Below are 14,476 nucleotides of genomic sequence, written 5' to 3'. Positions count from 1 at the left end.
AGGAATAAGAACAAGCATGATTTTTTTCATTTTACACTAAAATTTTATGAAATGAATAACTCACAAAAAGTATAGATTCAGCCTGGTGAGTAGAAAAAACAAAGACCTGAGAGTCGAGGCTTGGATTCTAGTCCCACTTCTTGGTATTTGACCCTTAATGAGTCACTTACAAAATCTGGGACTCAGTTTCTTCATTTGTGAAATAAGAAGTTTGAACTAGATGATTTCAAAGGTCTCTTCCTTTGTTCTTCTAAAGTCCCATGAGTCTATAATATACTTTCTGAAGAAAAACTATTAACATCAAGCTTCCTGACTAGTGGTTTAAATTAAGTGAATTTATTAGAAGTTTCAAAATGTCAAATTAAAAATTTTAAAGCCTAGTTTATCTTCCTTAGACATTGATTTTTCTCATTGTTTTTCCTTGATTAGGGCAGGTAGATGCCACAGTGGTTAGAGCATTGGCCCTAAAGTTGGGAGGATCTGAGTACAAATATCACCTCAGACTAGCTGTGCAACCCTGGGCAAGTCACTTAACCCCAATTGCTTAAACATCTGGGTCTATTTCCAGTCATTCTAATAATATATCTTGCCACTGGACCCAGATGACTCTGGAGGAGAGAGTGAGACTGGTGACTTTACATAGCCCTTTCTCACTTAAATCCAATCCATTGCAAGTCATGACATCTGTCATAATCCTCTTCAAGAATGAAGGAGAAACTACATTAACAACAATGATTTTTCTTCATTTTGGCTTAGAAGATTCCAAGGCAACAGTGAAATTATAGACTATTATGAACTATGGAATTATTCTATTCAATACCCTAACAAAGTAATATATTTCTATTCATATTCACAGGCTATTTGTTGAATACTGAATAAAAAAACCATGGGATAAAAGTTATTTTATTATTTCAGGTATCTATGATTTCACCAAAGTGTGAACTCTTTCCACATATACAGAAAAAAGACTAGAGAAAAGTCACACATTATTCGCTCAGTACCTTTTCTTCTGCCATCATGTATGTCCCATAAGAAAACAATGCAATGTTCTTGTTGCTTTATTATCTGTAGGTAGTAAATTAGACCTGGGATATAGGAGTCTCCCAGTTACCAAGCAGAAAAGCCTCATAAAATTCTGTGATTTTATAGTTTGCCAATTTACAAATCTATTTCACAGGCATTGTATCAGGCATTATCTCATGCACTATCTTGTGAGCAGAATATTATGCTAGGACTCTAGAGACATAGGAATTTCAGATAAGATCTACTTTGACTTAGTGGTCCTTACTGTCTGGAGGTAGGGTAGGGTATGTGCCTTATATCTCTTTTTTTTTTCCTTTTTCTATTTCTGTCACCCTAGTTTATACACTTAAACCTCATGTCTATACTGAAATCATAGTTGATCTCTTAGTTCGCCTGCTTTACTATAGAGTTTTCCTCCTAAGGGAAAATTTCATTCATTGTCGGAATTCCAGAGGAATCACTCCTTTGCTCAAAAATCTTAGAGACAGGTAGGTCATACAGTAGATAGAGCACTGGGTCTGGAGTCAGGAAAACCTGAGTTCAAATCTAACCTCAGACACTTACTAGCTGTGACTCTGGCCAGGTCACTTAACCTCTTTTGAGTTTCCTCTACTCTAAAATGGGGAAAATAACAGCCCATACTTGGCTAGGTTGTTGCTAGAATCAAACAAGATAATATCTTTAAAGCAATTAATAAAACATCTGGCTAATAGAGGATGTTATTTAAATCTTTATTTCCTTCTGTCTTTTCCTTCAGTAGGTCCCTATTTCCTTTTACATTTTCTTTCACATGAAGCCCATCCTAACTATACTACCAAAGATAGCCCTTGCTGAGATCTTTCCTTTCTCTCTGTTTCTCCCACTTGAGTGAATATACAGAACAAATAGTATCCATCTGAAGGGATGCATAATAATGAACAAGGTTTGTAGAAGTGGAGAATACAGGAGAAAAAGAAACCAAAAGAAGGAGACAGGTGGCACTAAGAAAGAGGTAAATGACTTTGATCCTTTGCCCTCATTTTGCTCAGGAAAATGGAACTAAAAATTTAGAGAAATTTAAAGATTCATACCTGCCTTATTCGAGAAAGGGTCTGGGAGAGAAGTAGGAAGATAAAGAGAAATAAAAAAGGGATACCCCACTGGAATCCCCAACCGGTCCAGAGGAGACTTCATATACCATACTTGCTGGGCATTCTGCAATAGGGGTATTTATGTAGTAGTTACTGGGACTTTATATACATACATATGTATATATGTATATATAATTATAGGATTGTATGTTGTAATATTATAAGATTTACATATGTGTATAAATATAAAATCCTAGTTACCACCACCTAAATAAAGTAAATATATATATATATATATATATATATATATATATATATATATATATATATATATATATATATACACACATGTATACTCATATTACTATATGTATATCTATTTTCTATCATTTATGTATCTATGTATTTACCATATCATTGGGATTAATGGTTGTTAGAAATTTACCTGTTTTAGCTATAATTGACACTATTAAAATTATCAACTGATACCTCCTTGCCTACTACCCGTGTCAAAGGGGAAGATAGCCTTAACAATTCACTCATGCCTAGTCAGAAAAATACGTCTGGGAAAAGGGAAAAGCAATAAGCCACAAGGAATGGATTCACTCAGCTTGACATTCTTGTCCCTTTTTGAATTTTCTTGATTCCAATCTGATTTGTCCCTTTGACAGAAGTACCACCCATCCTAGTCCTCAGCCTTAGCATGGAGCAGAGAATATGTTGTTTTGGATGTTGACTTCAACCCTCAGGACTTTTGGAAGAGCAGGCTATGGAAGATGATTACATGTGACCAAATTAGAACAGGATTAACCTGATTTTCAGGGCCTTACCCATTAGGCCTTGTTCTCTTCATATTAATGCACTCATTTCTTGGTGTATGAAGAAGAAAATGACTAATACTTCTCTAGTGAGTAGAAGAGAATACAGTCTTTTGATCTCTTTCTACACTCTTCCCTATCCCCCTTCTGTCTCTCAGAATTAGGAAGCTTACATGCCCCTGTGTTAAAGTAAGCCCAAATGGGACTGAGATGCAATCCTGTGTAATATTCCTTTTGGTAATAATTGTTTGTCCTATATCTTTAGGGTTTTTGTTAAACATTCAACTTTGTTCTTTAAAAGTTTTTCAAGTTATTATCTATAATTTTTATATTCCATATATGTATTGAATGCCATTATATATCTTTCATATATATGTAAATGTGTATTTCATATAGAAATTCCATATATATAGAATGCCATTATATATATCACATATATATACATATAGAATGCCATAAAACAGAATTATATAAAAATAATGACTCTATTATATATTAATCTTAATATATTACATTTAACATGGCAATATAAATATTGTTCATGTAAGCATTCCTTTTTATTACATAGAAGCTCATTTATATACATCTATATGTATACACACACATATATATGCATTCCATATGTATAAATGTATTCCATGTTTATCATATATCATGTAGTTCATGTATATAAATACATAATGTATTTCTATGTTTCTGTTGAGCTAAGAATTTCCCCAGAGAATTTATATGTTTGGTGGACCCAGTTCTCACTCTTTCTCTGTCTCTGTCTCTCTGTCCTCTGTTTCACTGTCCTCTGTTTCACTGTCTATTTCTCCCTCCCTCCTTTTGATCTTGGCTCCTTCTCCTTTGACAAGTCAAAAATAAGAAGGCAGTCCTTGCCTTCCATCCTTCTTTCTTCTTTGGAGCTGGGACTCCCTAAAGATCTTATGGCAAGGCACCTAGGTGCTACAGGTAGTACTAGACTTGGAATCAGGAAGACCCAAATTCAAATTCTGTACCAAAAACTTACTAGCTGCATGACCCTGTAAAAATTACTTAATCTCTGTCTTTGATTCCCTTACCTGTAAAATGAGGACAATAATAACACTTACATCCTATGGTAATTTTGAAGATAGTTTTTAAAATTACATATATATATATGTATATATGTATGTATATAATGTGTGTGCACACTATATATGTGTATATATAGTTTTTGTAAGCCCTTAGAGTGCTATATAAATGATAGTTATTTTTATTATCCTATTTATATTAATACATATGTGTATACATATACACATATGTGTGAGTATCTTTAGGACCATTGTTACAAATCACATTCTCAGTATATAGCAGTTATTTTGATAGATTTGTATGTATTCTGAGCTAGAAATTCCCCATAGTCCATATACTTTCAGGCCTTCATTAAATACGTTTCCTTGTCTCTTGAGCAAAATCCTTGGCTAATTCAAGGGCAGTAAGCCAACCAAGTGATCAGTTATACATGGACTTAAAGAACCCAGGAGTTATTGACTAGGAAAAGAGGTATCTGTCACAACCCAGAGATTTCTTCCAGAGCATGATCCTTAGAAAATCTGAGAGAAATACATTCATAGAGGTTTTTTTTGTTTGTTTTTGTTTTTGTTTTTTTTTGGTGAGGCAATGAGGGTTAAATGACTTGCCCAGGGTCACACAGCTAGTAAGTGTCAAGTGTCTGAGGCCAGGTTTGAACTCAGGTCCTCCTGAATACAGGGCCAGTGCTTTATTCACTGTACCCCCTAGCTGCCCCTCATTCATAGAGTTTTAAAAGAGAATAGTGCCCATAGCAAGGTTATTTCTTCTTTCAAAGACTTTTTTTCTTATTCTTTTAAAGGAATACTAATAACTAACATTCATATAATGCTCACTCTGTAAAAGGTATTGTGCAAAGCACATTATTATGTCCATTGATCCTCACAGTTATCCAACAAGGTAGGCGCTGTTATTATGCTCCTATTATAGATGAGGAAACTGAGGCAGAGGTTAAGTGACTACCCACGGTCACACAGCTAGCAAATGACTGAGACTAGATTTGAACTGAGGAAGAAGAGTCTTCCCAATTCCAGGTCCAGTGCTTTATCCACCTGTGGGAAATAATTATTAATAATCGATATCTTGGGGGACCCAGTGATCTCCCCTTCTTTCTTAGTTCTTTCTCCCTCTCCCCCTGACTCAAGGGCTAGTTCTTCTTGAGAAATTCCATCAAATTTCTTCATATGGATCAAGCTCAAGCCAAGCTTACGAAAGGAAACTTGGATGGAGACGGATCCTTTTGTCTAGATAGCTAAAGGACTTTAGCCTATACAATCATACCTAGATGGAAACTAGTTGGGGTCAGGGGGTCTTACATTATTTTTCTGATGTCACATTGAATGACCTGAGTCACATATCCCTGGATTTATTATTATTTTTTGGGGGGGGAGGCAGTTGGGGTTAAGTGACTTGCCCAGGGTCACACAGCTAGTAAGTGTGAAGTGTCTGAGGCTAGATTTGAACTCATGTCCTCCTGACTCCAGGGCCAGTGCTCTATCCACTGCACTACCTAGCTGCCCCATGGATTTCATTTTAATATAACCCTCTTCCAATCATGTCAACCAAATAGATTTGATTGTTGTTAACCAATTAGATTTGATTGCTATGTGATGGACCTCCTTTAATTGAAAGGATATATGAACTGAGACCCCACTGCTATTAGGGGTCTTTGGGTGGAGACAGATGGCCAATAGGCTGGCCTATTAAGAAAGGATTAAATTGCCTAGAAACTATGTCTCTCATATTCTTAATTGTCACACAACCATCCTCCCCTTCTGAATATATATATATATATATGTATGTGTATATATATGTATATATGTATATATACACACATATATATATATTCAATATTAATGAGAACATACTGCTTATATTTATTAGACATTACTTTAAATATCGTATTGGGTGGGGGTTTCACTAAGTTCCCAGTACTGTGTTTTTCCATGGGAAGCCAAATGAAATTGCACCCAAATTAATATCTCATGATGGAAACTGAGTACTTAAAAAAAAATGATTTTGAAAATGATGTGAAGATGAAATGATACAAAAAGTACTTTGGCATTCATTGCTTTATGTTAGCCTAAAGTAAATGTTTATAATTAAGGTAAGGTTAGGGGGTTTTTAAATTCAACTTAATAATTAAGTATTCTGTCTAGTGTTTCTTTTGTTTATTATGTAACATACAGTATTTCCCCCCTTTTATATTCCATTTGCTAATTTAGGGAATGTCTATACATCCCAAGGATAGGAATTAAGTGTTATACAAGATCTAGGATCTAGAATTTCAAGGCTATTCAATTTCTTTTTCATTTTTCAAAGGACTTTAGGAGAATAGACAGAACAGGAAGGGGACACAAAGGTCATTTTATCCAATCTCCTCATTTTACAGATGTTAAAAATGAGGCCTAGAGAGATCAAGTGACTTCCCCAAGATCCGACTCATCTCGGAAAGATTGGGGGTGGGGGGCAGCTAGGTGATGCAGTGGATAAAGCAACAGCCCTGGATTCAGGAGGACCTGAGTTCAAATCCGGCCTCAGATACTCCACACCTTCTACCTGTGTGACCCTGGGCAAGTCACTTAACCCCAATTACCTCACCAAAAAAAGAAAGAAAAGAAAAGAAAAAGAAAGATGGAAGTTTTTCTTTCTTTCTTTCTTTCTTTCTTTCTTTCTTTGGCTTTGCCTGATGCTTATGATCCAAGGGTCATTGAATTTGGTTATTAAAGAATCTTGATTTATTTGAGTATGAGAATGGAAGACATCTTGCTGTAAAGAGGTCTTTTGCTTCACTAGAGAGGTTTTATTTTCATAATCAACAAATAGTTCTCTCCAGCCATTTGCCTTTAGTAAATGACATAAAAATGGTTTGAGCAGCTAGGTAGCTTAAGTGTTGAGCCTTTATTCAGAAAGACTAGAGTTCAAATCTGGCTTCAGACACTTAATAGCTGTGTGACTCTGGGCAAGTCACTTACCCTCTGTGCCTCAGCTTTCTCATCTGAGATGGAGAAGCAAATGACACAGCAGTCCAGTATTGTTGCCAAGAAAACCCCAAATTAGGTCATCAAAGTCAGGCATGACTGAAATTACTGAACAGCAATAACAAATAAAAAAAGGGTTAAGAACAAAAACTAAGGCCTGGGAAAATGAAATAAAGGTGGTAACCAAATTCAGATTGAAAAATACCTCATCGAGTTAAAATCATTACATTTAAGCTCTGATAATCACCAAATGAGTACATTAAAAAAATACCCTCCATTGGGGGCAGCTAGGTGGCACAGTGGATAAAGCTGGTTTCAGGAGAACCTGAGTTAAAATGACACCTCAGACACTTGACACTTACTAGCTGTGTGACCCTGGGCAAGTCACTTAACCCTTATTGCCTTGCAAAAAAAAATACCCTGCATTATGGAGTAAATGAATGAATGAGTGAATGAATGAATGACAAGCATGCATTGAGTACTTAATTTGAAAAAAACATACCTGTGATACAACAACAGCAACATTGTTTGATGATCAACTATGATAGACTTAGCTCTTCTATGCAATATTATGATCCAAGACAATTCCAAAAGACTCATGATGAGAAATGCCAGTCACATCCAGAGAAAGAACTATGAAGTCTGAATGAAGATCAAAGCATGCTATTTCCACTGCTTTTCTGTTTTTTCATGGTCTTTGCTTCTTGTTCTGGAAATATGTTTAACATTATTGCACATGTATAACTTATATCAAATTGCTCGCCATCTTGGGGAGGGAGTATGAAAGGGAAGCAGAAAAATTTGGAACTCAAAATTTTATAAAAATGAATGTTGAAAACAATTTTTACATGTAATTGGAAAAAATGTTAGTTACCAAAAAAACCTCAACATGATAAGTTTTGCAGGTGCAAATAAAACAAAATGAAGCAAATTCTAAAAAACATCTTACATTCTAAGGGGAGAACAAGAGATATAGGGTAATAGTGGTTAAGAAAATGTGTTTTGGGGGGCAGCTGGGTGACACAGTACCGGCCCTGGATTCAGGAGGACCTAAATCTGACCTCATCCACTTGACATTTAATGTCTGTGTGACCTTGAGCGAGTCACTAAGCCCTCATTGCCCCTCAAAAAAGAAAAGAAAGAAAAAAAAAACATGTTTTGGTCATAGGGATGATGAATGGAGCCATTGTGGGAGTTGATTGTCACAACCTTTCCAGCAGTATTGGTTGTATTGATCTGATTATACTGTAGTTCTCAGAACAAAAGGTAAAAAGTGTTAGGGGAAGATCGAACGGAATGGTATGGTATATGGCAAGAAGTTGGCTAGGATAGACAACCAGATGGGTTTTTGTAGCATGACCTAGATGGTCTGGTCTGGCACTAGCTAGCTATAGTGGCCTTTGTAAATTGAACTTATTTATTCATTCACCACTTCAGACAGTTCGACCTTTGTTGCTGTCTTTAAAGCTGAGTGCATTAAGTTTCCCAGATATGTCTAGAGGCCATGTAGTCTACAGGTACAATGACCGGCAGACAGTTTGGATAGATGACTGAACAGCATATGAAGCGTGGTCTGGCCTTGTGAGATACTCAGACAGTGAAAGTCTGAGGTGAAAGTGAAATTTCTATTCATCAGCCCCACAAAGAACATTTGAAATAGATGAGGGTTATAATGAATGTAATGGTCTAAGTATCTAAGGCACTTAATATACATCTATAATTTAAAAAAAAACATGCAGTTTCTGATAGAGGAAATAAACTGTTGTCTTAGTGGGAATAATGTATATGAAGCATTCTACAAACCTTAAGATACTATTGAGGGCAGCTAGGTGGCACAGTGGATAAAGCACTGGCCCTGGACTCAGGAGGATCTGAGTTCAAACCTGGCCTCAGACACTTGATACTTACTAGCTGTGTGACCCTGGGCAAGTCACTTAACCCTCATTGCCCTGCAAAAAAAAAGATACTATTGAGTCACTTATTATTAATAATAGGTACTCAGATGAAGGAAAGATAAAAGAAGAAAGGAAGGAAGCAGTGAGGGAGGAAGAGTAAGGTCATTAAATTATATTTTTTCAAAATTCAAAAAAGAGAGTGAAGTGCAGACAGTGAAGTCCAGCTGCCACCTCCACTGCACCCACAGCTGCCCACTTTTCCTGCTCCAGCCTAAGCTTCCCTGGACCATGGCCAACACTGAGAGCACCTTCACTGCCATCAAGCCGAACAGTGTCCAGTGAGGCCTGGTCAGGGACATCATCAAATGTTTTGGGCAGAAGGGATTCCGACTTGTGGGCATGAAATTCCTTAGGGCCTCAGAGGAACATCTGAAACAGCATTATGTTAACCTGAAGGACAGGCCATTTTCCCCTGGGCTTGTGAAATACATGAACTCAGGGCCTGTTGTAGCCATGGTCTGGGAGGGCTTGAATGTGATGAAGACAGGCAGAGTGATGCTGGGGGATTCTAAGCCAGGAACCATTCATGGGGACTTCTGCATTCAAGTTGGCAGGAACATCATTCCTGGCAGAGATTCTGTAAAAAGTGCCGAGGAGATCAGCCTGTGGTTTAAACCTGAAGAGCTGGTTGACTGTAAGCCTTGTGCCCATGACTGGGTCTATGAATAAGATTTTAAAAATGGATATAGACTGGATCCACCACTTTTAGTAGCTGTGGTATGCATGTGTGTGTGTCTTCATCACAGAGTATAAGTATGTGTGTGTCTCTGTGTGTTTGTCTGTGTGTGTGTCCATCCCTGAAATCAACATCTCGTGCCAGGGGATTGAAAGGAATTGGAACCAGCATTTACTAAAACAGTCTTGTAACCCTGTGCAATAAAGCCTTGGAAATAAAAAAAATTGAGAAAAGGAGAATAGAAGGAAGGCCAGAAAGAAACACAAGCAGGATAGCTCTGAAAATTATGTGATAAATTATATATATATTTAAAATCAAAATCAAGCTTTACAGAAGAGAAATCTGTAGTTTCCTATAAAATTCTTTTTTCCAGTTCATTTACAAACATGCACACATATTTATATATAGAAATGCCCATTTTATCTGGTCCTTCTTAAACTCAGAATATAAAGAAAGATAATTAATAAACAAATAAACCAATAAGAAGTAGCCATTACCTTGTCAGTTCCAATCTCAGAACCTTCTTTATACTGAGTTGTAAACAAGCCATTTGTAGCTTTCACCTATTCATCCAAGGTCTATAATAATAATAATAATAGTAATAATAACTAATATTTCCATGATTCTTTAAGATTTGCAAAGCAATTTAGTTATATTTTTTCATTTGAACCCTACAATAACCCTGCAAGGTAAGGGCTACAGATATTACTATTTGTGTTTTACAAACAGGGAACCTGACACTGACATTAAGTAACTTGCCCAGGATTACACATAAATCATCTGTGACAGTATTTAAATCCATATTTTGCTGATTTTGAACCCAACACTAAGAAAGTATCCTCTGGAACAATTTAATATGTCTACAGCTTTTTTGAATGAATACATACTTAGCACAGTGCCTGGAACATAGTAGGTACTTAATAAATGCTTCCCTCCATGATTTATGGTATCTGTAATTCTAATAAGAATTGCATTGTTTCATTTGAAATACTTTTTTGGGGGGTGGGGGGCGGGACAATGAGGGTTAAGTGACTTGCCCAGGGTAACACAGCTAGTAAGTGTCAAGTGTCTGAGGCCAGATTTGAGCTCAGGTCCTCCTGAATCCAGGGCAAGTGCTTTATCCACTGAGCCACCTAGCTGCCCCCATTTGAAATACTTATTAAGAATTACTATGTGCATGACAGTATGCTAGGCCCTGAAGATACAAAGGTGAAAAAGGTATGGTCCCTGCCTTCAAGCAATTTTAATTCTAATTGGAAGGTGAAAGTAGCACACAAATAATCACAATAGAAGTTAAAATTAGATACAGACACACTAGAATTAAACAAAGATTCATGAGAATTTTAATAGGAAAAAATGTGAAGGGGGTGTGAGAAAATGGGTAGTTGTCTCCTCTCAGTGGGGAAATAACAGTCAATCTTATTCCTCCTGACCTGTTTTTAGGCCAAAGGTCTCAGATCTCTTCCTTCCCCCTTGGGCTAACAAAATTACATGGTCCGAGGAGCCCTAGTCTTAATAAGTTCTGCTCCTGAATTGTGTCTATATAAGGAAGGATAAGGTCCACTCCTGAGTTATGCCCATATAAGGAAGAGGGATGGGAATACTGCGTTCCGATTAGCTAGTTTTTGCATGTAGATCATAACCCTTGAGTAATCGGACCAATGATGAAAAAGGGAAGAGTCCATTTGCGTTAGGGACTAGAGTTTAAAACAGGGCCTTCAAGCCCCCTTTCTTTGCACCCACTAGCTGCACACTAGGGTGCCTCCTTCTCACGAGAAGGAAATAAAAGAGCCTTTGTCACATTGCTTCTGAGTTCCTGAGAATTATTGAGAAGAGGATTGTTTTCCCTCACAGGGGTTAATATGAGACATGTGAGACAATAAAGACAAATGATAGGCAATAATGAGAAGAGATTTGGAAAGAATTTTTAGTCTCGTTTGTATGAAATGTAAAGGAGAGTGATACATAATGAGGCTGAAAGAACTAGACTGTGGAAAGCATTGAGTACCAGGTTAATATTTTCTCTTGTAGGCAATTGGGAGTCACTGAGAGGTTTTGAACTATCAGTTCATATAGATGGAATTGAACACTAAGATTATTTTGGCAATTTGTGAAGGATGGATCGGACAGGGAGAGACAGTATAATTCAACAGGAGTATTAGCTTTTACATCAAATAGCTTGGATTTTGTCCCTTTTTCCAATTGATGAGTTCTTTCCTGATTTTCCATTTTGAGGGAAAGCCCAGGTCTGTCATGCTTCATTCCTTTCCTGGTTTTCCCTGCATGGGAACACTTTTCACCTCCCTCTTATGTGTTGTCTTCCTTCATTAGCAAGTACACTCCTTGAGGGCAGGGACTGTCTTTTTGCTTGCATTTGTATCTCCAGTACTTAGCACAGTGCTTGACTCCTAGTAAAAACTTCATACATGCTTATTGACTGAATAACCTCCCAAGGTTTCAGTCTTCTCATCTGCAAAATAAGGGGGTTATACTAGATGGCTGCTGACATCCCTTCCAACTTTATTTCCACAATACTAAAATGAGAATCAGAGAGATCAATTTGGAACCCATTTTACAAGTCCAGGCAAAAGGTGATGAGGGCTTCAATTTGGAGTGAGTGGGAGGTTAGTGTGCAGTGTAATGTCACTAGAGATATCCTTCTATGTTGACATAAATGTAGTAATCAACATTCTATCATGACTTTTGAAAATTATGAGGACTGGAAGATTATAGTCTCATCATAATTTTTTATATAAGTGTAATCAATTGATTGATTTCATTAAAGGGGATGATATGCAAGGCTCTATGCTAAGTGCTTTGGGGAATACAAAAATAAGATATTAATCAAATAAAACTCTCCAAGTAGAAATGAATTCTGGCTGATTTCTTGTCAGAGAATATGATGGAAGAATGGAAAGACTATTGATATACTGGAGTCAGAGAACTCAGATTCAAAGTTCAACTCTTAAACTTCCTACTCGGGTGATTCTGGTCAAGCCACTTAGCCTCCTGAACCTCAGTTTTCTAATGTGTAAAATAAAGGGCTTGGGATAGATACATTCTGTTCGATTTGAGGTTCATGGTCCAATGGCTCATTTCTGGAAGTTGGGGAGGGTGTTGCTAATGTAGTTTAGGTTGGACTACACTCCTTTCCAACCCTAATATTCTCTCACTCCATGATATGATTCCTGTCTTCCCTTGTAGATATGGAGGGGGAGTAAAGACTTGTGCTAGGTTCCATCCTCTGCCTCTAACATGCTGTCATTATAAATCACTGAGGTAAAGTATTATATATGACTAGAATATACTTATTTATGGCTTTACCTGCCAAAATGCAGAGATACATGAAGTATCTCTGATTTCATCAGAATGTGGAACTCTATCTGTGGGAAGACAATCTACTGAAGGTAAATTGTCAGCTTTCTGTGGCTCAGAAGAAAGGTCCTAGGGATTTACCCAAGGCACATAGAGGTAAGGAACTTCCCATGGTCACTTGGTAATTACATGTTAGGGAAAGGATTAAAGCCTAGGACTTATTGACTTCTAGCCCAGTACTCTATCCATTGTCATATTGCCTCAAATCTACCAGAATTACTTCCAAAAAGTATCTGGACCAAGGTGGTTATATGGTATAGTGTATAGGGAACTGGGTCTCAGGAAGATCTAGGTTCAAATATGACTTCAGACATTTACTAGTTGTGAATCTAGATAAGTTACTTAACCTCTGCCTCAGTTTACTCAACTGTAAAATGGAGATAATAATGGCATGCTGCTGTTCAATTCTGTCTGACTCCTCCTAATCCCATTTGGGTTTTCTTGGCAAAGATATTGACTGATTTGCCATTTCCTTTTCCAGATCATTTTAATGATGAGGAAAATGAGGCAAACAGGGTTAAGTGACTTGTCTACTACCACACAGCTAGCAAGTGTCTTAAGCCAGGTTTGAACTAATACATTCCTTCCTCCAGGCCCTGTCCTCTATCCACTGTGCTACCTAGGTGCCCAAAATTTGTTGTGAAGATCAAATGAGATAATATTTCTAAGGCTCATAGTATAGTGCCTGGCACATAGGAGGTGTTTAATAAATGCTTATTTCTTTCTTCCTCATACTTAGGGCAGATTGGTGAATGACTTTTCATTTATTCAACCATCTTTTCAAGCAGTAGTGCCACCATAATCATAACCTGTATAGAAGATGAAACAGATGATGGCATCTTGTTTTCTAGAGACTAAGCAAGTCCCTTGGTAAACTGGCTGAGAAATCCAACCACTGAGCAGAAAATAGCTCTGATTGATAGAAACTGATTCCTAGAATTGGCTTGAGGAATGTGTTTTAATATCCTATAGAAATATAAGCTATTGTTATTATTAGAGAAAAATGGAGATGATAATAACACAGCTCAAGGGATGTTGTAAAAATTAAATGAGACAAACTTTGCAAAGCACTTTGCAAATTTTTTAAAGTTAGTAAAATGTTAGCTGTGACATTATTATTGTTATTGTTATCATTATTATTTAAAATCTATCAAGCACTGCATATTTATTAAGTTTCTGCTAGATGCCAGGCACTGATTTAGATACTAGTTATAGAAGTACAAAGAATGAAATTTTTCCTACTTTTGTGAAGTTTATACTCTAATAGGTATAGGGAAGACACAAGTAAATATATTAAGTATAACTGTAAAATAAATCAATCAAAATATACTGAAAATTATTCAATATAAGCAGTTTGGGGAGAGGAAAACAGCAGCATCTAGGTATTGAGAAGAAAATTTGTAAAGCAGGAAATGCCACAGAGATGAAGAGTTCTTTCATTGTCCCTTTAGTTTGGTTTCTACCACTGCATAAAGTTGCTATGTATTGCCAATGTTTGTATTCTGATAGAGCATAACTAGTATCA

General features: G+C 36.7%; 1 pseudogene; it reads left to right on the top strand.

Moving 5' to 3' along the window:
* Positions 1-9,128: 9,128 nt before the first annotated feature.
* On the top strand, positions 9,129-9,569 carry LOC122725364 (annotated as a pseudogene).
* Positions 9,570-14,476: the final 4,907 nt, after the last annotated feature.

This window comes from Dromiciops gliroides, chromosome 4, assembly GCF_019393635.1.
Source record: "Dromiciops gliroides isolate mDroGli1 chromosome 4, mDroGli1.pri, whole genome shotgun sequence".
NCBI lineage: Eukaryota > Metazoa > Chordata > Mammalia > Microbiotheria > Microbiotheriidae > Dromiciops > Dromiciops gliroides.
This window is presented reverse-complemented; position numbering and strand designations above follow the sequence as displayed.